The 20,388-nt window shown below is 51.8% G+C and overlaps 1 long non-coding RNA gene across 2 annotated transcripts in view; it reads right to left on the bottom strand.

The window, feature by feature from the left end:
- Positions 1-20,171, bottom strand: part of LOC144218307 (uncharacterized) — an 83,474-nt gene extending 63,303 nt beyond the window's left edge. Inside the window, exon 1 of one of the 2 annotated variants that reach the window (XR_013331107.1) lies at positions 20,025-20,171. This is a non-coding gene — a long non-coding RNA (uncharacterized LOC144218307). Of the gene's footprint in view, positions 1-19,309; positions 19,392-20,024 lie in introns of those variants that run through there. The other variant, XR_013331108.1, reaches the window with a different exon arrangement.
- Positions 20,172-20,388: the final 217 nt, after the last annotated feature.

Genomic DNA, 20,388 nt, shown 5'->3' with positions numbered 1-20,388 from the left:
ACTTCGGCCTCTTCATTTGTCATAGGACCCTAATAAAGCCTCCTTCCTGGGGTGTCCCCCAGGCCAGGCCGGGCTCATGCACAAACACGACCAGCATGGTGGCTGGCACACAGATCATACACCGGGCTCCCACCCCTCACCGGAGCACCGGCTCGCCCACGTGGGAGATGCAGAGCACGGCAGCGGCCTGAAAAACGACCGGAGTTCTAACCATGACTTGCATTTTTTATAATTCTGTTTTTCTCTTGACCCAATTAAAAAAAAAAAAAAAACGTTTTTGCTCCTTTTCCTCTTGGGCCCAGAGGTTGTGCTAGTTAAGCTCAGCTACGGGTAGATGGTGTCAATCATAGAGCGGGCGGGAGGGACCCTCTGAGCAGTCCCAGGAGGCAGCGTTGTGCCAAGGTCAGGGTGAAAGTCAGACTTCCTGGCCTGTACTCCGCAGTCCTGGGGAAAGGGGGGGCTTGGCTCAGAGAGGCAGGGACAGAGCGGGTCCAAATGGACAGCTCTTCTCCCCCATTTGCTTCAAGCGCCCTTCCTGACCAACCTTGGCCATCCTGGAACCACCTGAGATGCTTTTAGACGATGTTCGTGCCCAGAGGCGTCTGGGTGGCTCAGTAGGTTAAGCGTCTGACTCTTGACTTCAGCTCAGGTCATGATCTCACAGCTCTGCCTCATGAGTTTGAGCCCCGCATGGGGCTCTGTGCTGACAGTGTGGAGCCTGCTTGGGATTCTGTCTCCCTCTCTCTCTGCCCCTCCCTGCTTGCTCTCTCTCTCTCAAAATAAATAAACTTAAAAAAATTGTTAAAAAAAAAAAAAAAAGAAAGAGAATGTTCATGCCCAGACCCCATCCCTCCCCAGGGTTCTGACTCCACTGGTCTAAGATGGGGCTTGGTTACTATATTTACAAAGCATCCCTGTGTCCCCCTGGATAGTAAAGCATGGCCAGGTTTGAGATGCTCTGGCTTAATGGGACTTGGCTGCCGAGTTAACCCCTTCTTGACAAGTCGTCCTTGGACAAGTCCTTCGGTACACAGGAGGAACGTGTGCTCAGGGGTGGGACGGCCCAGGTTTGCTTCCTGGCTTTGCCACTCCTGGCTGTGTGTGACCTTGGGCAGGTCATCTAGTGTCTCTGGACCTCAGTTTCTTCATGTATACAACGGTCCCTATCTCCCTGCGTTGTAGTGAGCGTTACAGAGGCCAGGCACGTGACGTGGTTGGCACAATACTTAATAAAGTCAGCACTGGTAATTCCTATTAATACTGATGATTATTTCTCAGAGAAAACAGTCTTGTTTTCCAATCTGGCAGGCAGAGAAAGCCTGGGGATTATTCCAGGCACTCACCTAATGGATTCTGCAAATGAGCAGGTGAGCAGTGCCACTCCAGGCCGTTGCCTTTCTCCGTGGTCTGCCTGTAAGTCCCAGGGCGCTCTCCCCGGCGCTTCCCGGCCCTGACAGCGGGAACGGGAACGCACTTCCCTATTGTTTCCAAAGCCGNTGCAAATGAGCAGGTGAGCAGTGCCACTCCAGGCCGTTGCCTTTCTCCGTGGTCTGCCTGTAAGTCCCAGGGCGCTCTCCCCGGCGCTTCCCGGCCCTGACAGCGGGAACGCACTTCCCTATTGTTTCCAAAGCCATTCTCAGGTGCTGTCTCATGTCACAGCAGCCCTCGCCCTCCCACGACTCCTGCAGCTCCTTCTCAGCCTGAATAACAAACGGAGCCGTGTCACCAGGCGTAGGGGGCACAGACATGCCACAAAGACAGGCCCCTCGGGTACCAGCTCTGGCCTTGCAAGGCATAAATCTTGGACGCACGTGTCTGTGCTGCCCAATCTCTCCTTGAGCACCTGTGCAGCTGTTGGGCTTAAAAGAGCAACTCTCCTCTCCTCTCCGGGGAAGGGTACTGTGCCTCCCTGCCCGCTGCCCTTCCCCTCCGGCACGTGGTAACAGGGGACAGGGAGCCCTGAGGATGCAGGTGTGGGCACTCAGGAGCAAGGAAACCAAGCAAGGCCCTCCTCTCCCCAGGGGCTGCTTTCCCACAGTTAGCTCTACCCAGAGAGTGACAATCCCAGCGGCACGGCTGACTGGAGGGCTTCCGGTTGGGGGGCTGCTCTTTCTGACCTTGGGGGGCAGATGTGGGGGGAATAAGCATCAGGGATCCAGGAAAGGTCAGAGGTCACTTCCTGGAAGAACTGAAATGAGGCCTCGTGGTTGGCATGAGCAAGCAGCGGGGCCGGGACGGTGAGCCAGGGTCTGTGGGCTTGCGAGCTGTGCACAGGGTCTGTCCTCACTCCGAAGACACAAGGGAAGACTCCGAAGGCACTGGCAGCGGGGACGCCATGACCAGATTTATGTTTTGTGTTGGCTTCAGCTCTACTTATAATCCCTTTATTCTTTCCAAGAAGAGTTCCACCGAGCTTCAAAGGCTAGCACTTACTTACTCTGTGCCAGGCTGTGTGCTAAGTACTCTACACGAATTGGCTCCCTCTTCCACTGGGCCCCACAGCGTTTCCAGGAGGAAGCCAGGGCCCGATTTTGTCCTCGGCCCATTTCGGGTCCCCTCCTGCTCCTTTGCAATAGAGAGAGCCGCTGTTATCGGCCGCCTACGTGCCAGCCCCCTGCCCTTCTGACGTCACATGTAACACACTCAGCATCAAAGGTTCTCAGAGCCACCGGGACACCTGACATTCGCGTTGTATACACTCACACCTGTTGCTTGAACTCCCCTCGCTAAAAGCTACTACCGGGTGTCAGGATGCAAACAAGAGACATTTCTCTGGATCGAGTGCTGACATGTAGTGGCCACAAGAGGTGTCCTAATCCTTCCCACCCCCAAGTGAACTGCCCCCCAGCTGGCAGACCTCCCTTCCCTTGTGGACGCTGAGGCTGCCTGGGCAGCCGGCCCCCAGCGTGTGGGTGTCTAAAAGAAGGGGCCAGGAGGGGCTATACCACGGATGCACAAACTCACCCATTAGTCAAACAACCACCCCCACCTTACAGAGCAGGAAGAAGGGGTGAATTCATTCATTCACAAGATCCAGAAGCTCCTAGCTCTGAGCCCAGGTAGGAATGAGGAAGGCCTATTGTATGGCACCCCCTAAAAACCACCATTTGTTGAGAATCTACATTTGGCATTTGACATTGTCCTCATCCTAATGACAGTCATTTCACAGATAAGGAAACTGAGGCTCGGAGTGGTTATCTAGCTCAGTCACATGCCTCTTAAATGGCCGAGCTGGGGTCTGAACCTGGAGCGGTCCGTGCCAGTGTCCCCCCTTCCACTGGTCCAGAGTGGCCCGAGCCCCCGAGTGAGCAGGAGCCTGAAAAGAGGGCTGGTTTCCATTGTTCGTATTAGTCTGGTCCTACCATCTAGCAGTTCGGTCCCACCTGGCTACACATGTTCCAGCAGCTGGCTGCTGAGACAGCGCTATCAGGGTGATGGACTGCGTGCTTGGAAGCATTCCCTTCTGAGCCTCCACCCGAGTACGAATTGTAGTAGAAAGCCCAAGTCATGCAGAGGCAGGTGAGCCCCGCCTTGCTGTACCAAATTGCAGAGAACACAGGCCTCTGCACTGCATGCAGTCACAAAAACGGGTGAAATTTTTTGACTTTCAAAATATGGTTCTGAAATGGATCATGTAAAGTAGTGAGCTGCATGTTATTCAAGTGTATGCAACAGATGCTAGATATCACCAGGGATGTGGTAGTAGTGCTTCCTGTACATCCAGGGAAGGCAGACTAGATGGGATCTATAGTCTGAACAAAAGTGACATAGAAATTGGTGTATATGTGTGCATGCACATGTGTGCATATGTGTACGTGTGCATGTTCACTTGCATGTGCGTGCATGTGCGTGTGCATATGTGCATGCATGTGCACTTGTGTGTGGTGTGTATGCATGCGTGTGTGCACTTGTGTGTGCAGGTGTATATGTGCATGTGCATATGTGTGTGCATGCATGCGCCTGTGTGTGCATGCATGTGTGCATGTGTATGCATACATGTGCACGTGTGCACTTGTGTGAGGTGTGTGCATGTGCGTGTTGCACTTGTGTGGTATATATGCAGGTGTGTGCGTCTTGTGTGTGCATGTGTATGCATGCATGTGCACACGCACACTTGTGTGTGCTATATATGTGTATGTATGTGCACTTGTATGTGGTGTGCATGCATGTCCGTGTGTGTACTTGTGTGTGGTGTGTACACGTGTGTGCACTTGTGTGTGGTGTGTATGCATGCACGTGCACTTGTGTGTGCAGGTATATGCATGCATGTGCACTTGTGTGTGGTGTGTATGTGCGTGTGTGCACTTGTGTGTGCAGGTGTATGCATGCATGTGCATATGTGCATGCGAGTGTGGGTTTGGACTGGGGGAAGGGATGGGGAGACTAAGTATCTATGAGGGTCTCCAGATGTCCCTCCCTAACTTCAACGGTTACTCTTCTTTACTGTATGGTGGAGACTTTCTGCTGAAAATAGTTTGAAAACCACGGCTAGAAGGGAATGGTGAGTTACTGAAGAATTCTGAGCAGAAAAGTGACCGAGCAGGATTTGCACGTTAAAACTATCACTCTGCTTGCAGGCTGGAGGACGGACTACAGAGAAGCGGGAGCAGGGGTGCTGCGTCATGGGGAGAGGGCTACAATCCTACCTGCGGCCAGAATTGGGCAGTGCAGGACACAAGGGGTGGAGCAGACGGGTGTTTTGGAGGCAAAATCAGAGGGACTCGGTGGTTCCTGGAATATGCAAGATGAGAGAAAGGAGGCATCTTGCCTAACCCGTGGGTTCTGGCATGCTGGGAGGGGGAGCATGCCAGCGAGGAGCAGCTTCTAAGGAGGGTGAACTGAGCACCCGGCGCGGGGGCGGGACAGCTTTGAGGGCCATTCCAGCACAGACGGTCAACGGGCAGCTGCGTTTTCAAACCCAGACCTCAATGGAGAGCTCTGTGCTCTACACATAATCTAGGGTCTTCAACATAGAAACGTCATCTAAAATGACATGAACAGATAAGATAACCTGGGCGGAAAGTGTAGCTAGGAAAGGGGAAAGGTCCCAGGAATGAGCTCTGGAAGCCCCAACATCAAGAGGGGGACAGAGATATGAGAGCTAGCAAAAGAAACAACAAAGTGACTATGTGTTAGCGGGCAGTTGGACAGAAACCTTTGAAGCTCAAGAGACCGCGCTAGGTTCAGATTTGTGTCATCGGCAGCTAGGATGCCCTCAACATGACAGAGAGGATGGAGTGAGGACCATAAGCCTTGGAAAGAGCGATGAGTCAGGGAGGGGGTGGAGGAGGAAACCTAAGAGGAGGTGGCAAAGGATCCACCAAAAAAATATGAGAACGAGGACTGGGTAGAGTCTCGGAAGCCAGATCAGTCGGGGTACTTGTGGTTGTAAGTAATCAAATAGCTGACTAACAAAAATGCTGACTAACTGGGTCATAGGAACATGAATTCTCTCACAAGACGTCTGTAAGTAGGCAATTCCAAGGCCGGTTCAATGGTTTAGTCATCCTCTTTGGGCTTTCCCTCATGTTTGCAAAATGGCTGCAGCAACTCCAGGCATATTTTTTTCCCACCAGTGTGGCATTCTCTCTCTGTCCCTCCTCCCTTTTTGTCAGAAGGTAAATGGTCCCTGTGAAGGTCTCCCCCGGGTAGACTCTCCCTCAGACGCCATTAACCAGTTCCAGCCTCAAGTAGCTGAGTAGTGAGCAACTAGCATCTCAGTCTAGTAGTAGAAACGGAGCTCTCACTGTGAGAAGGTCAGAGAAACGCTGGAGTCAGCAGGGCGACTACCAGGGGCTTCCTCTGGAGCCCACAGAGTAGAGACTTTTGGAAGCAAGGAGAGGTGGTTTCCAGGGCAGTGGCATGGCCCAGTGCTAGGGACACGAGCGATTGCCTCATGCAGGGTATAGGGGATGCTTACTAAAGTGGTTTCAGTAGGATGGGGGAGAAATAGAAACCGAATTACAAGTGAATTGAGAAGTGAATGAAGATAAGACTGTAGAATAAATAGCGTAGACCAGTGGTTCCCAACAGGGGATGAGGAGGCAGGTTTTGTCTTCTACGGAAGGTTTGGAAAGATCTGGAGACACTTCCAGTTGTCACAACTGGGACTTGTCAACAGCTGTCACCATTGGTGGAGGTTGTCACAATCATCACTGCTGGCAACTAGGTTCCTTGCACCTTCCCAAACTGAACGGGAAGCATGTCTCGTGGGTAGATGCTAAGTGTCTTCCAGCGCTGCCAGAGGCTCGTGTCCCCACAAATCATCAGGCCGAAGCTCCGCCCCCCATGTGGTAGAGTTTGGAGAGGAGGCCCCGGCAGGCAGTTAGGGTGAGATGAGTTCCGGAGGGTTGGGCCCTCACGACCGGATTAGTGTCCTTACAAGAAGAGACACCACAGTGTCGGTGGCCTCTCTCTGAGCACTCTGAGGACAGGCATTCCGGGACGCGGTGACGGCCGGCCGTCTGTGCGCGAGGAGGAAGGCCCCGCACTAGAAACTCCGCCAGGCCTCGAGCTCAGCCCTCTAAGAAACGCACCTCTAAGTTGAAGCCGCCACCCAGTCTACAGTATTTCGTCCTGCAGTCCACGCAAACCCAGGCTCCTGCCCGGGTCCGTCCCCACACAGTGATCTGCTCCACCACGTCAGTAGCGCGGAGGTTGACAGAGCCGGTGTAGACGGCCTTCCACGAAGTTAGTTTGGATGCGGAAGTGGAGTGAAAAATGCAGGGGTGAGGAAGGTGGGAGAGACAACAGCATGTCCCCAGGCGAGGGACAGGGGTACAGAGGAAGGGGCTGGAAATCCGGAAGGGAAGTTTGGCTGCTGACACGGAGGAGGGTGCCGCAGGGCCCGAGGGCGGCCAGGAGTTGGCTGAGGGGAGGCCGCAACCAGGAAGAGTATCTGCGGCCCTAAGATGAAGAGAAGAAAACAAAGGTGGGGTGGAGGCAGGTGGGGGCCGGAACTTAGGGTTATTCCTGCCCCGGGGCCACGACCTTCTGGAGTAACAGGGAAAGAGGTCATGCGCTGGGTGTGAAGGGGACACGGAAGGAGGGCAGGGTCAGTCTGGAGCTGTTTTTAAGGAGAACATAGAGGGGCGCCTGGGTGGCTTAGTCGGTTAAGCGTCCGACTTTCGCTTAGGTCATGATCTCGCGGTTCGTGGGTTCGAGCCCCGCGTCGGGCTCTGTGCTGACTGCCAGCTCAGAGCCTGGAGCCTGTTTCAGTCTGTGATTCCCTCTCTCTCTGACCCTCCCCTGCTCACGCTGTCTCTCTCTCTCTCTCCTAGAAATAAATAAAACATAAAAAAAAAAATTAAAAAAAAAAAAAAAAAGAANAAAAAAAAAAAAAAAAAAAAAAAACAAAAAAAAAAAAAAAGGAGAACAGAGAGAGGGCAAGCCAAGCACCGGAGAAGGAGTGTGTTGACAGCCTGGCTGAGGTTGGAGGCCGGGTGGGTCTTGGCCACAGCCTGCATGGCTGTGTGGTTTCCTCCAACCTGCTCGGCCCCCGGGGCCAGCCAGGACTCACTGGTGGGTCAGGGACGGAGGGTGCGAAAGGACAGGGAGAAGTGATAGGAAAGTGCTTTCGGTGATCAGGCCTGTGGCCTAGGCCCTGGGCGAATCACTTAACCCCTCCAGACCTCAGCTGCCCCATCTAAAATAGGTTTACCCATTACCTCATAGGGTGGTGGTGAGGTTCCAGTGACAGAGCTTATGAGAGAGGCTTCGTCAACTGGGACTCTTTCCCTAAACACGGGTTATCATCATTAGCCCTTAGCAGAGCGATGGTTGCCGGCTCTTTCGTGGGCGTCTTCACGAACAGCCTGGTACCCTCACTGCCCTCCTCCTCCGCTCCCGTGTGTTGAGAACTGCGGGCTTCCGTCCTGGCGTGACAGACCAGCGAGTTACCCCGGGACACACAGAAGACCGCGGACCCTCCCTCTCCGGTGTCAGGAATCGTCCTGCTGTCCTGCCCTCCCCCCTCCCCCAGGGGCCAGGCCCTTCTTCATCCCGTGTCTGGGGTGTGTTGTGCACGAGCCTTTGATGAACGGGTGGCCGGCGCGCTCTGCACTACAGCTGCTGCATAATTTAACTAGCGCTTCGCTGGAGCCACGGGGCGCCAGCCCGGAGCGCGGGCAAGAACAAAGTCAGAAAAATAGGGGTGGGGAGCGAAGAGCAGCTGGGGATCCAAACTGGCGAGGAGCTGGAACTAGACGACTGTGGGGAAACTGGGGGAGACTGGGAAGGGTGGGTGCTCCAGCAGCTTCACCCACCCATCCTTTGCTGGGGATGGGGGACGGGTAGTGGGGGCCCAGGCCAGGACAGAGGTGGGAGAGGGGAGGGCCGGGGACACCCCAGAACAAAAGACACTGAAGAGAAGGACGGCAGGGCTGGCGAGCGAGGGAGGGCCTTGCCCAGAGTGCCTGGGACACCACATAGAGAGCAGAGCCCAGTGTGAGGGGGTAGAACAGGTCGGCCATCGTTACTAACATTTTTTAAGCTATAATTTGTATCATAGCTCCTGTTTGTTGAGCATCTTGCCTATAGTCACTTATTTAGTCATAAGCCATGAGATAGGTATCAGCAACCCCGCTGCCAGATGAGGAGACAGGGCCGCACAGCCGGTGGATGGCACAGCCACTCGAAGCCAGCGTCAAGGCTTCACAGCCTGGGCCCCGCCTCGGCGCCACAAGACGGACAACAGTGCAGGGTGTTCGCGGAAACCCCCGCCTCCCTGTGTCTCCCTCCTCACACATTCCGTGCACTTCTTCCCAGGCCTCGGTCCTCACCTAGCCTTCCCGGTGGCTCCAGTGCTTGGCCAATACTGCCATCGCCTCGGTGTCTTAGGGCCAGTTTTTGAAGACCATCACAGGCTAAAGCTCAAAAGTATGTATTTCAATGGCAGATTCAGGCCCTGAAACAGTCCATAGAGGAAGTAATTTTGAACCGGGGGCTTCTTTTGTGTCATTCTCTCTACAAGCCGTGAACAGATTGCTTTGTTCATTCATTCATCCGTGATTTGTTCACTGAGGGTCACTGTATTGTAATGGTTAGGGACACAGACTCTGCAGTTAGACTGCCTGAGTTCAAATCCTGACTTTCCACTGATGAGCTTTAGGAGCTTGATCTTTCTATCAGTTCCTCCGTCTGAAAAATGGGAATAATATCTTCTAGGGTTGACGTGACGGTTAATGAGCTAATATACCTAATCAGAACAGTACGTGGCTAACCTGTGCTGGGAAATACCAAGTTCAGTGGGCCTGGCTTCTGCCCTTGAGATGCCCAAGTCCAGGGAGGACAGCAGGGTGGTCAGTCCGCCCCACCTACCGGCCAGGACAAGGACAGGGTGAGGCCCGATTACCCTCAGCCTCTCCAGTGACTTTTCTCTGCGGGGCAGATGCTGCAGCCTCTGGCCAGAGCCCATAGGGGGCATGATGCTGTTTCTGAGCTGGGTCCCCTGCACCAGCTTCGGGGGTTGGCCTAACCCCCAGGCACGAAGGCCCACCTGCTTGAGGCTGTGCAGCAGAGTACGTTCCTTTGATCACTTCTTCCCTGACCCCAGAAACATCTGCCTGGGGAAGGTAGGAGAGGCTTTTAGGCTGCTTGGGGCCAGCTCTAACAAGGGCCCGCTCCCTAGGGAGGCTGGCTGATGAAGACCAAGTCCCGAAGCCCAGAATGCTGACCCCAGGCACCTCACAGCAGAAGGCAGAGCCCAATAAGGGAAGTCACAGCCGTAAGTAGGGCACCGGCCTGGGCTTTGTCGCCTGCTGAAGACATCCGCTGCCCCCCGTGCTTTGTATGCATCCTGGCCGCTTCTCCATCAAGGCGACAGCTTCTGATCTCTTCCTTTTGCTGGAGCTCCGGCAGAACAAGGCCGGAGTCTCATTTGTCTGTCTGAGGTGGAGGCTTTCAGAACCAGGCAGCTTGGAAACATGAGGTGACAAAGGAAGCCGGCCAGCAATTAGGTAATGCCAGGCTGCCCGCTGGGCTGCCCTGCACAGTCTGTCCCAGACTGCACCGGGGGCCTGGGGGAGAGCAGACACGTGGATTCTGGGCTTGCGTGAGAGGAACGGCCAGGGTGCGACAGAGGACGGACCCTGGGAGGGGCCCTGGGAAGTAGCCAGTGACCTACTGTGTCTGAGCCTCACCTGTGTCACGGGGTAAAGAATGCCTCACTCACTGAGGGGTATGAGGTCCTAACCTAATCGTACTGTGATCACAGGGCACATGACAGGTGGTCAGGAAGGCTGGGTTCCTAGTGTGACTTCAGGGCCATTGCTTGCATGCAGGTGAGCTAACACCAGATGACAGGCCCCTGGCGCAGGCTTGGTTTTGAGGATCTTCTAATCCCCCTCCTCAGCCGGTCCTGGGCTGTGAGGCAGGGGCTCTGCCCCCACTTGCTTAGAGCTCCCTCCAGAGGGGGAGAAGGCTTTTCCCCACACAACCGCCTCTTCCTCTGCCGTATTCTCTCAGCTTCTCCACCTTGGACAAAATCCTTTGCTTACTCATTTCTTTGAATTTTCTTCCAGGCTGGTCCTCCTATAAAGAAAACCTTCACCTGGGGCGCCCAGGTGGCTCAGTCGGCTCAGTGTTCAACTTCGGCTCAGGTCATGATTTCAGGGTTCATGGGTTTGAGCCCCGCGTCAGGCTCTGTGCTGACAGCTCAGACCCTGGAGCCTGCTTTGGATTCTGTCTCCCTCACTCTGTGCCCCTCCCCAGCTCTCTGTCTCACCCTCTGTCTCTCTCTCTCTCAAAAAATGCATAAAACATTCAAAACACACCAACAAAAACCTTTACTCAAGGCCCAGCCCCGCCTTTCTGCAAAATTCACTGCAACTAGGGGCCAAACCCCCCCAGGGTCTCGTAAGACTCCAAATACTTGAATCTCTCTCTCTACAACCACGTACTTATCAGAGTGTTCGTTTTTGCTTTTAAAGTACATGTGGGTCTGTGTTTCTGTATGGGGAATGCCAAAAGCCCAGAGATTCTTTGGTCCTAGGTTCAAGTTTTGGCTTCACTATTTACTAGCTGTGTGCCTGCTGGGCAAATCGCTCAGACTCTCCAAATCTCAATTCCCTCAGCAAATAATAGTTGATATAAAAGGTTTCCCCATATATTGTCTCAGCAGCTCTTCAGAATAGACTTACAACAAAGGAATTATTACAAAGTCCCATTTTAGAAGTGAAGAAACAAAAGCTTTGAGAAGTTCTCTTAACTGTGTCCCTGGGACACACAAGTCAAGTCAGAACCTTGACTCGACTTTGGATTGCCCACTTTCTGCAGGGAATCAGGGGAGGTAAGGAGCTCTCTCCAGTTTACTTCTCAAAACTGTTGTGAAGGTCAAAGGACATCATCCACTCGCCTATTTAACAGACTTTGGTTGAGGACCACAGTGTGAGCGCCTTGGTCTCACGGAGTGAAGGGTTCCATAGGCTGTGAGGAACTGGGCAGATGCAAGGAGGTGGGGTACCCTCCATTTAGGGGAGGCTGCCAAGCGGTTGTGCAGGGAAACCCATCCATGGCCTAACACCAGGCACTGGACAGGGGCTTCCATACCCCTTGCCAAGGGTGTCCCTTCCCTCTCCAGGCCTCCCTTCCTGGGCCTCTCAGTCCAGCCTTACAACACCCTGTATGTCCCATTTTACAGATGGAGGGAATGTGATCTTGAGGACAGTGGAGTTCAGTCCTAGTTACATGTTAGAATCACTGGAAATCTTTTTTTTTTTTTTTTTTTTGAGGGGAGGGTGGGGGAATAGGTAAACATCTTAATGTTACACATTACAGATGGGGCATTTCAAGCCATTTATGAGGGGATGAGTTTTCCCAATGTTTTTCTCTTTTAATTTTTTTTAATGTCTATTTATTTGCGAAAGAGAGACAGAGCACGGGCAGGGGAGGGGCAGAGAGAGAGGTAGACACAGAATCTGAAGCCGGCTCCAGGCTCCGAGTTGTCAGCACAGAGCCCACCCGATGCGGGGCTCGAACTCACGAACCACAAGATCCTGACCTGAGCTGAAGTAGGACGCTTAACTGACTGAGCCACCCAGGTGCCCCTCCAATGGTTTCCAATGTACACTTTGTGGGGAGGGTGGGCATGAGGGTAAGCACTGCTGGCAAATTGGAAAAAGTCTCATTCATTCCCATTTCAACCACATTGGTCTGTTTTACATATTGAATTATTGGTGAGCTGATCTGGAAGGTTCTGGACCTTCTTCATTGAGAGCCTTTCATTCCCCTCTCCTTCTAGGAGTCATGAACATCAGACACTCGGCTTCTGACATCCATTCCCTTTAATTCCATTTTTCTCTAGAATCACTGGAAATCTTTAAGAGCCCAACACCCAGGCTGAACTCCAGACCATGAAATGAGGAACTCAGGGCGAGGCCCAGGCATCAGTGTTTTTTCTAGAGCTGGAAGCCCATTGCAGATGCAGCAGCGAGGAGGGTGCCGAGTGCCTGGATGCCAGTGGTCTAGGTCCTTAAAGGCAGTGTAGTGTTGGGACAGGGGGTACATTTGGGATGGGCTGTGTCTCCACTCATGCCCACTCTGCCCCTTTCTAGCTGGTGATCTTGGGCAAGCAGCTTCACCCCTCCCTGCCTGTTTGCCCGGGGTGCAGTGGGGGTCCCTGTGGCCTGAGACTAAAACAACAGGCATCTATCAGAGGCTTCATGGATGTCAGTTACCTTCCCTTCCTCTTCCCCCAGCTGCTGCCCAGGTTTGGGCCATCTTTCTGTTTATCCACAAGAAGCAAAACTCAGACGAGGTCTTCTTATTGATGGCACTGCCTGGATGCTGGATGGACTTCGGGAATGGGCAGGGAGAAGCTCGGGAGGGGCGACTGGAGTCTGGGTTGGGCAGGTCTTTCTCCTGAGAGGTCGGGCCGCAGAGAGCCAAGCAAAGGCAAACCGTGGGTCCAGAAGCACAGTTGTTTTCCCAGCTTGTGGGGCACTGGATCGTCCTTGATGGGGGTGTCCTTGGAGGGAGGTTTGGGAAAGCAAGGAGTAAGAGCTGCCTGGAGAGCTGTCCCTGGTGCCTGTGGGCCAGAGGCGGCGTTGCGCCAGAGCGGAGCTCAGCAGCGTGCCTGACCTGGGAGAGCTCCATCAAGCCCTGCCCTGAAATAGTATTCTTTGTGCCTTTCTCTCCATTCCACACCCCTGCCCCCCAGCAATTTGTGCAGAGCTTCTCCCCAAGTCTGTTAGAGGCATCCTTGCAGCCTCCAGAAGTGGGGGGTTTTAAATGTTCAGAAGAGGACTTTGAGAATTATCTGAGCGGGCTTGGGCTGCTAACTCTCATAGAGTGGGTGACCTGAGCAGCAGAGATTTATTTGCTTCCAGCTCTGGAGGCCAGAAGCCCAATATCAAGGTGCTAGCAGGGCCACCTCTGGTGAGAACCCGCTTCCTGCTTTGCAGAGGGCGCACTTCTTGTTGTGCCCGCGCATGGCAGAGAGAGGGTGCGTGGGCTGAGGGCAGGAGTCTCATCTAACCCTAACTACCTCCCAAAGGCCGCACCTCCAAATACCGTCACAGGGGCTTAGGGTGGGGGAGGGGCACGATTCAGTCCAGAGAGTTTGTGTCCTCACATGCAAAACACATCCATTCAATCCCAGTCTTGCCTCGTTCCAGCATCGACTCTAAAGTTTCCAGTTGAAAGTCTCCTCGAAATACCATCTAAATCAATACAGGCAACTGAAGATATGGTTCATTCTGAGGCCACATTCTTCTCCAGCTGTGAGCCTGTGAAACCATAAAAGTTACATATTTCCCAAATACGCCGACAGGACTGACACAGAACAGGCATTCTCGCTCCAAAAGGAAGACGTAGGAAAGGAGGGGGGAATGGATCTCAAGCAGGCCCACAAGTTAGCAAGGCAAATTCCACTAGATTTTAAGGCTCAAGAATAATCCTCTTTGGTTCAATGCTCTGCCTTCCAGACCCCCTGGGGCAATGGTCCCACCTATGCCACTCTGCCCTGTTGGGGGAGGGACGCTCCCTCAAGGCTTTCTGGCCTACAAGGTGATGGCCTAACAACCTCTCAACTGCCTTTAGGATCCTTCTTCCTTTCCCCTGATGAGCAGGGCACATTTGCAGCCTCTGGTCCTGTGGCATACAAGAAGTTTGTGAACTTGCCTTCATTCTGTCCTGCTTTCTCTTGCTCCCTTCCGTTCACGCTGGCAGTGTCTTTGCTGTTATAACCCCATCACTTTCCCAGCTTCCACTGAGCTGGCGGGTTAGATCTGTGCTCACGCCCCCGTGTTATCAAGCGGCTGGCCAGCCACACCCTTCTTTCTCATTTTTTTTTTCCAATTATGGAAGACTGAACATTTTCTAAAACTCCATGCTCTGGTTCCATTTTGCTTAACAATTCCTTCTTTAATTCACGTCTCCCCTTTTGCATTTTTCTAGGAGGGTTCAGGTGATCCCAAGCGGCTCCCTCACCACTTTGCTCGGAGATCTCCTCAGCTACATGTTCAATTTCACGGCTCAAAACGGTCACCTTCCACAAAACACTGGAACACAATTCAGCCAAGCCCTTTGCCACTTTATAACAAGGATCACCTTGGGGCGCCTGGGTGGCTCAGTCGGTTAGGCGTCTGACTGCAGCTCAGATCATGATCTCACGGTTTAGGAGTTTGAGCCACGCGTTGGGCCCTATGCTGACAGCTCAGAGACTAGAGCCTGCTTCAGATTTTGTGTCTCCCTCTCTCTCTCTGCCCCTCCTCTGCTCATGCTGTCTCTCAAAAATAAAAATAAAGACAGTTTAAAAAAAATGGATCACCCTTTCTCCAGTTCCCAATACCATGTTCCTTGTTTACATCTGAAACCTCGCCAGAGTTGCCCCTAATGTCTATATCCTAGCATGCACCCCCAAATTCAGTGTTATAAGAGTGACCACACATGAGAGGGTCAGCCTGGCTGCCGTGCTGGGGAGCAGCTGATGGGTGGAGGCTGAGCCTGCAAACCGTATTCCTGCATTGAGATAGCACTACCCGCCCCTGGGCAGGGAGCCACAGCAGTGTCCCTCCCTTGCTCTGGATGGGCCTCTGTAGAAGCCTGCCTGCAGGTAATCAGGAGGGGGTTCAATGCTGGCTTGTACTCAAGTCTTTTCCAAAGCCCCTCTAAGCTGTCCTATATAAACACCAATTTTAAAAGGCCCAGCAGAGTCACCAGTGTTCGGTAGAAGGAGACTTTGCACCTGGAAGCACAGTGCCGATGGGAAGGAAAACAACCCGCATCACTGCATTGGTGGGGAGCCTCCCTCCTCTCGCATGTAATACATGTAACTGGCAGCACAGTATAGCAGTTTGGTACCCAGACCTGGAAACCAGAGCACTGCACAGAAGTTCTGGCTTTGCCCCTTCCTGGCAGTGTGATCTCAAATATCTCTGTTTCAGTTTCCTATCCTGAGAAAGGGAGATGAAGACAATTCTCATTCGTGGAGGGTGGCAAGAATTTAATTAATTTAAGTGTTTACACTAGTTTAAGGGACATAGTAACTGCTCAAAAAAAAAAAAAAAAAGTTAGCCATCATCCTCAATGGGGAAAAACTGAGAGCTTTCCCCCTAAGGTCAGGAACAAGTCAGGGATGCCCACCTCACCACTGTTATTCAACATAGTATTGGAAGTCTTAGCTTCAGCAATCAGACGACACAAAGAGATAAAAGGCATCCAAATCAGCCGGGGGGGAGGGGGGGGTGTCAAACTTTCACTTTCACTCTTCACAGATGACATGATACTGTATATGGACAACCCAAAAGATTCCACCAGAAACTGCTAGAACTGATTCATGAATTCAGAAAAGTTGTAGGATATAAAATCAATGCACAGAAATCAATTGCATTCCTATACACCAAGAAAGAAGCAACAAAAAGAGAAATCGAGGAGTTGATCCCATTTACAATTGCACCAAAAACCATAAAATACCTAGGAATAAATCTAACCCAAGAGGTGAAAAATTCATACACTGAAAACTATAGAAAGCTTATGAAAGAAATTAAAGAAGACACACAACAAAGGAAAAACATTCCATGCTCCTGGATAGGAAGAAGAAATTTTGTTAAAATGTCAACACTACCCAAAGCAATCTACATGTTCAATGCAATAACTATCAAAATAACACCAGCATTCTTCACAGAGCTACAACAAACAATCCTAAAATTTATATGGAACTAGAATAGACCCCGAACAGCCAAAGCAATCTCGAAAAAGAAAACCAAAGCAGGATGCATCACAATCCCAGACTTCAAGCTTTATTACAAAGCTGTAATCATCAAGACAGTATGGTACTGGCACAAAAACAGACACTCAGATCAATGGAACAGAATAGAGAACCCAGAAATGGACCCACGAAGGTATGGCCAACTAATCTTTGACAAAGCAGGAAAGAATATCCAATGGAATAAAGACAGTCTTTTCAGCAAGTGGTGCTGGGAAAACTAGACCGTGACATGCAGGAAAATGAACCTGGACCACTTTCATACACCGTACACAAAAATAAACTCAAAATGGATGAAAGACCTAAATATAAGACAGGAAGCCATCAAAATCCTCGAGGAAAAAGCAGGCAAAAACCTCTCTGACCTTGGCCAGAGCAACTTCTTACTCAACACATCTCTGGAGGCAAGGGAAACAAAAGCAAAAATGAACTATTGGGACCTCCTCAAAATAAGAGGTTCTGCACAGTAAAGGAAACAATCAGCAAAACCAAAAGGCAACCAGCGAATGGGAGAAGATATTTGCAAATGACATATCAGATAAAGGGTTAGTATTCAAAATCTATAAAGAACTTATTGAACTCAACACCCAAAACACAAATAATCCAGTTAAGAAATGGGCAAAAGACATGAATAGACACTTCTTCAAAGAAGACATCCAGATGGCCAACTGACACACGAAAAAATGCTCTACATCACTCATTATCAGGGAAATGCAAATCAAAACCACAATGCGATACCACTTCACATCTGACAGAATGGCTAACATTAACAACTCAGGCAACAACAGATGTTGGCGAGGATGCAGAGAAAGAGGATCTCTTCTGCCCAGCTGGTGGGAATGCAAACTGGTGCGGCCTCTCTGGAAAGCAGTATGGAGGTTCCTCCAAAAATTAAAAATAGAACTATGCTCTGACCCAGCAAATGCACTACTAGGTATTTACCCAAGGGATACGGGTGTGCTGGTTCAAAGGAGCACATGCACCCCAATGTTTATAGCAGTGCTATCGACAATAGCCAAAGTATGGAAAGAGCCCAATTGTCCATCAATGGATGAATAGATAAAGAAGCTGTGGTATACACATGCAATGGAGTATTACTCAGCAATCAAAAAGAATGAAATCTTGCCATTTGCAACTATGTGGACGGAACCAGAGGGTATTATGCTAAGCAAAATTAGAGAAAGACAAATAACATATGACTTCACTCATGAGGACTTTAAGACACAAAACAGATGAACATAAGGGAAGGGAAGCAAAATAACTGAAAAACAGAAAGGGGAAAAAACATAAGAGACTCTTAAATATGGAGAACAAACAGAGGGTTACTGGAGGGGTTGTGGGAGGGGGATGGGCTAAATGGGTAAGGGGCCCTAAGGAATCTACTCCTGAGGTCATTGTTGCACTATATGCTAACTTGGATGTAAATTTAAAAAATAAGTTAAATAAAAATAATTTTTAAAAGTGTTAGCCATTATAGTGCACCCATGAGAACATGAACAGTTATTGTCTGACAGCCAGTCAGGAGCAAGGAGGCAATGAAGAGATGTGGTCAACAGGGAGGAAGAAAATACATGTCAAGAGGGGGTGACTTTGGTATCTAACCTTTCTGAGCTTCAGTTTCCTCATTTGTAAAATGGGAAATACACAAGATAACACTTGCAAATCTTATACCTGGAAGCGGGAAGTATTAAATAAATATTCACAACTACATTTTGCAGTTAAGGAAACTGAGGCACAAAGAAGTTAGAAACTTACTCAAGATTACCAGCTAATAAGTGGGAAAGCTGAGATTTGAGCCAAGGTCATCTGCCTTCACTTTAGAAAATACANACATTATGAGCTGTTAACAGGATAACATTTGCCCACCAAGGGGATAAATTTATTCCTCAGCCTAATTTTCTGTAAATTTTTCATCTTTTTGTGATAGACTAGCAGCTTTAAAGTAGAGATCATCTAACAATCCATTTGAGCTGACATCTGTCTAGACATAACAGATTCTTCGGGGGGCTAGTGGCGTTAGTGGCTGATGGGGACTTAAGCTCCAGTATTCCCAAATCCACATACCAAATTGGAAAGACATCGTGATAAAGCTAAGAGGTGTAAAACTGCCAGCTAACCTTTTATTTCAGGGTATTCAAGCCCACAAAAGAAGAAAGGAGGTTCTTGAGAAGCTCCCTGGGAATCCCTGCTGGCTAGGTTTGACCTGGGCTTAGAAACTAAACACAAGCTTGGGGGCTCTGTGACCCTGGCCTGACTCCCACCTCTGCCAACCACGAATTGTATCTCCCCAGGCAAACTGCACTTCGTTATTCAACAACGCCCATTTGTGGTTGACACATCTATGTTCTGGGGAACTTCTACAAACTCAGCCACTCTCAAGTGAAATCTACCGACCACATGCTTTAAAAAGAATTTAGGGTACTTGTCAAAAATGCAGTTTCTATGACTTTCCCCAGTTCTACTCATCTCATCCTCCGCAAACAAGACTGGGGGATGCGCATTTCTGACAGGTCCTCCAAACGGCTCCCGGCCAACCCACTCAGCCTGGACCCCACACCCCAGGCAGGTGTGGGGACATGGAGCAGCCGCAGAGAAACCTTCCTGAACCACGACGCTACAGATCTGTCGAGAAGCTTTGCCCTGAGCTTCTAAGTCATGATCCCCTTAGAGGCGGCATCCTCAGGGGCAGTGTGAGAGAGCATCCTGCTCGGGGCTGTGTGAGAGCTGCGGGGCTGAGGGGGATGGGGGTGTGACCTTGGTTATGGACTTGGACAGGGCGAGTGAAGGGCTTTGTAGAAGAGAAGCCACCTCTCTGGCTTTTGTCCCTTCGGTCTCATTAGGGGAGCCAGCTTCAGGAAAGAAACGCATTCTTCCGGGAGGGGGCCGTGCGGCCAGCACCCAGCAGTCGGCCGTGACTCAGCTTTGGCAGGCTAGCGCCCAGGCCCCGGGCTGCGCCGGACANGACTTGTCCCCGCCCAGCCGCAGCGGAGCCGGAGCCGCCGCCCAGTCCCGCGCCTCGAGGCTCTGCGCCTGCGCGCGCTGCTCACTGCCCCCCGCTCGCCCGGCGCTGGGCTCTCGGCGCAGACCGGGGCCCCACAAACTCACCCGAAGCGGCCTCCCCGCGTCCAGACAGTCCGGGTTCTTGAGAAGGAGTCTCCTATCCCTCGTCCTTCCGCAGCCGGGGTCTGCCCGGCCGCACGCACCGGCGGGAAGGAAACCCAGATTGTCCCTGTCCCGGCACTGGGTCTCCCCGGCCGCCCACCACTCACCCCTCCCTCACTGCGTCGCTGTGGTTTGGGAGGGGACGGCGAGTCGCCGGTGGCTTCCACCTTGCACAGCCTTCAGCCTTTCCCTTCTTACTGACGGGCGTCTCAAAGTTTGCTGCCCCTTAGAAGCACCTGGGGAGCTCAACACAGAATAAAATGGACGCGAAGCCCTCTGATGCCTCAGTTGCACCCAGCCCTAGGAAAGCTGAACCGCGGGGGTGGGACCGGAGCGTTTTGCAAAGCTCCCCAGGTGGTTCTAGTGTTCAGCCAGGGCTGCGGAGGGCGGACCACGGGCCCAGACGCGCGGGCTTCTCAAACTTTAATAGGCATTGAAATCACCTGGCATCTTGTTAAAATGCAGGCTTGGATTCAGTAGGTGTGGGGTGGGGCCCGAGAGCCTGCATTTTTAACAGGCTCCCCAGTAATGCTGAGGCTGCCGCTCTGGGGGGTACGTCTGGGGCTGCGAGACACTTCTGTAAACGCCCCTTGTCCCTTTACCTTTCTCTTGTGAAATTGTGGCCTGTGGAGCAGATGGACAGGGGTTGAAATCTCACCTCTGCCACTCTCTAGCTTGGCGAAGATGGACCCCAGTTCTTTACTCCTGAGATGGGGGTGTGTGATGGTGACCTTGGAAGTTGCTGGCAAGCTTGATATGAGATGATGTATGGAAGGCACCTGGCACTCCGGTAGCTGTCAGGGAAGGTCAGCTCTATGAGGATGGCTGAGCTCTCCGTCGGCCCTCGTGTTAGAATCATCCAGGAAATGACAAGTAAAGGAAGGAACCTTCCAGGCTCCCTCTTCCCTGCTCTGGGCCCTTATTGGAAGACTGCTGGGCTGAAGCCAAAACTCCTCCGTCGGGTGGGGGTGGGGAGCAGAAAGGAAGGGGGCTGGGATGGAGGGACAGGAGATAAGGAGGGT

This window comes from Crocuta crocuta, unplaced genomic scaffold (assembly GCF_008692635.1).
Source record: "Crocuta crocuta isolate KB4526 unplaced genomic scaffold, BGI_CrCroc_1.0 scaffold39, whole genome shotgun sequence".
NCBI lineage: Eukaryota > Metazoa > Chordata > Mammalia > Carnivora > Hyaenidae > Crocuta > Crocuta crocuta.
The sequence above is the reverse complement of the archived record's forward strand: the minus strand, read 5'-3'. Positions and strand labels throughout refer to the sequence as shown.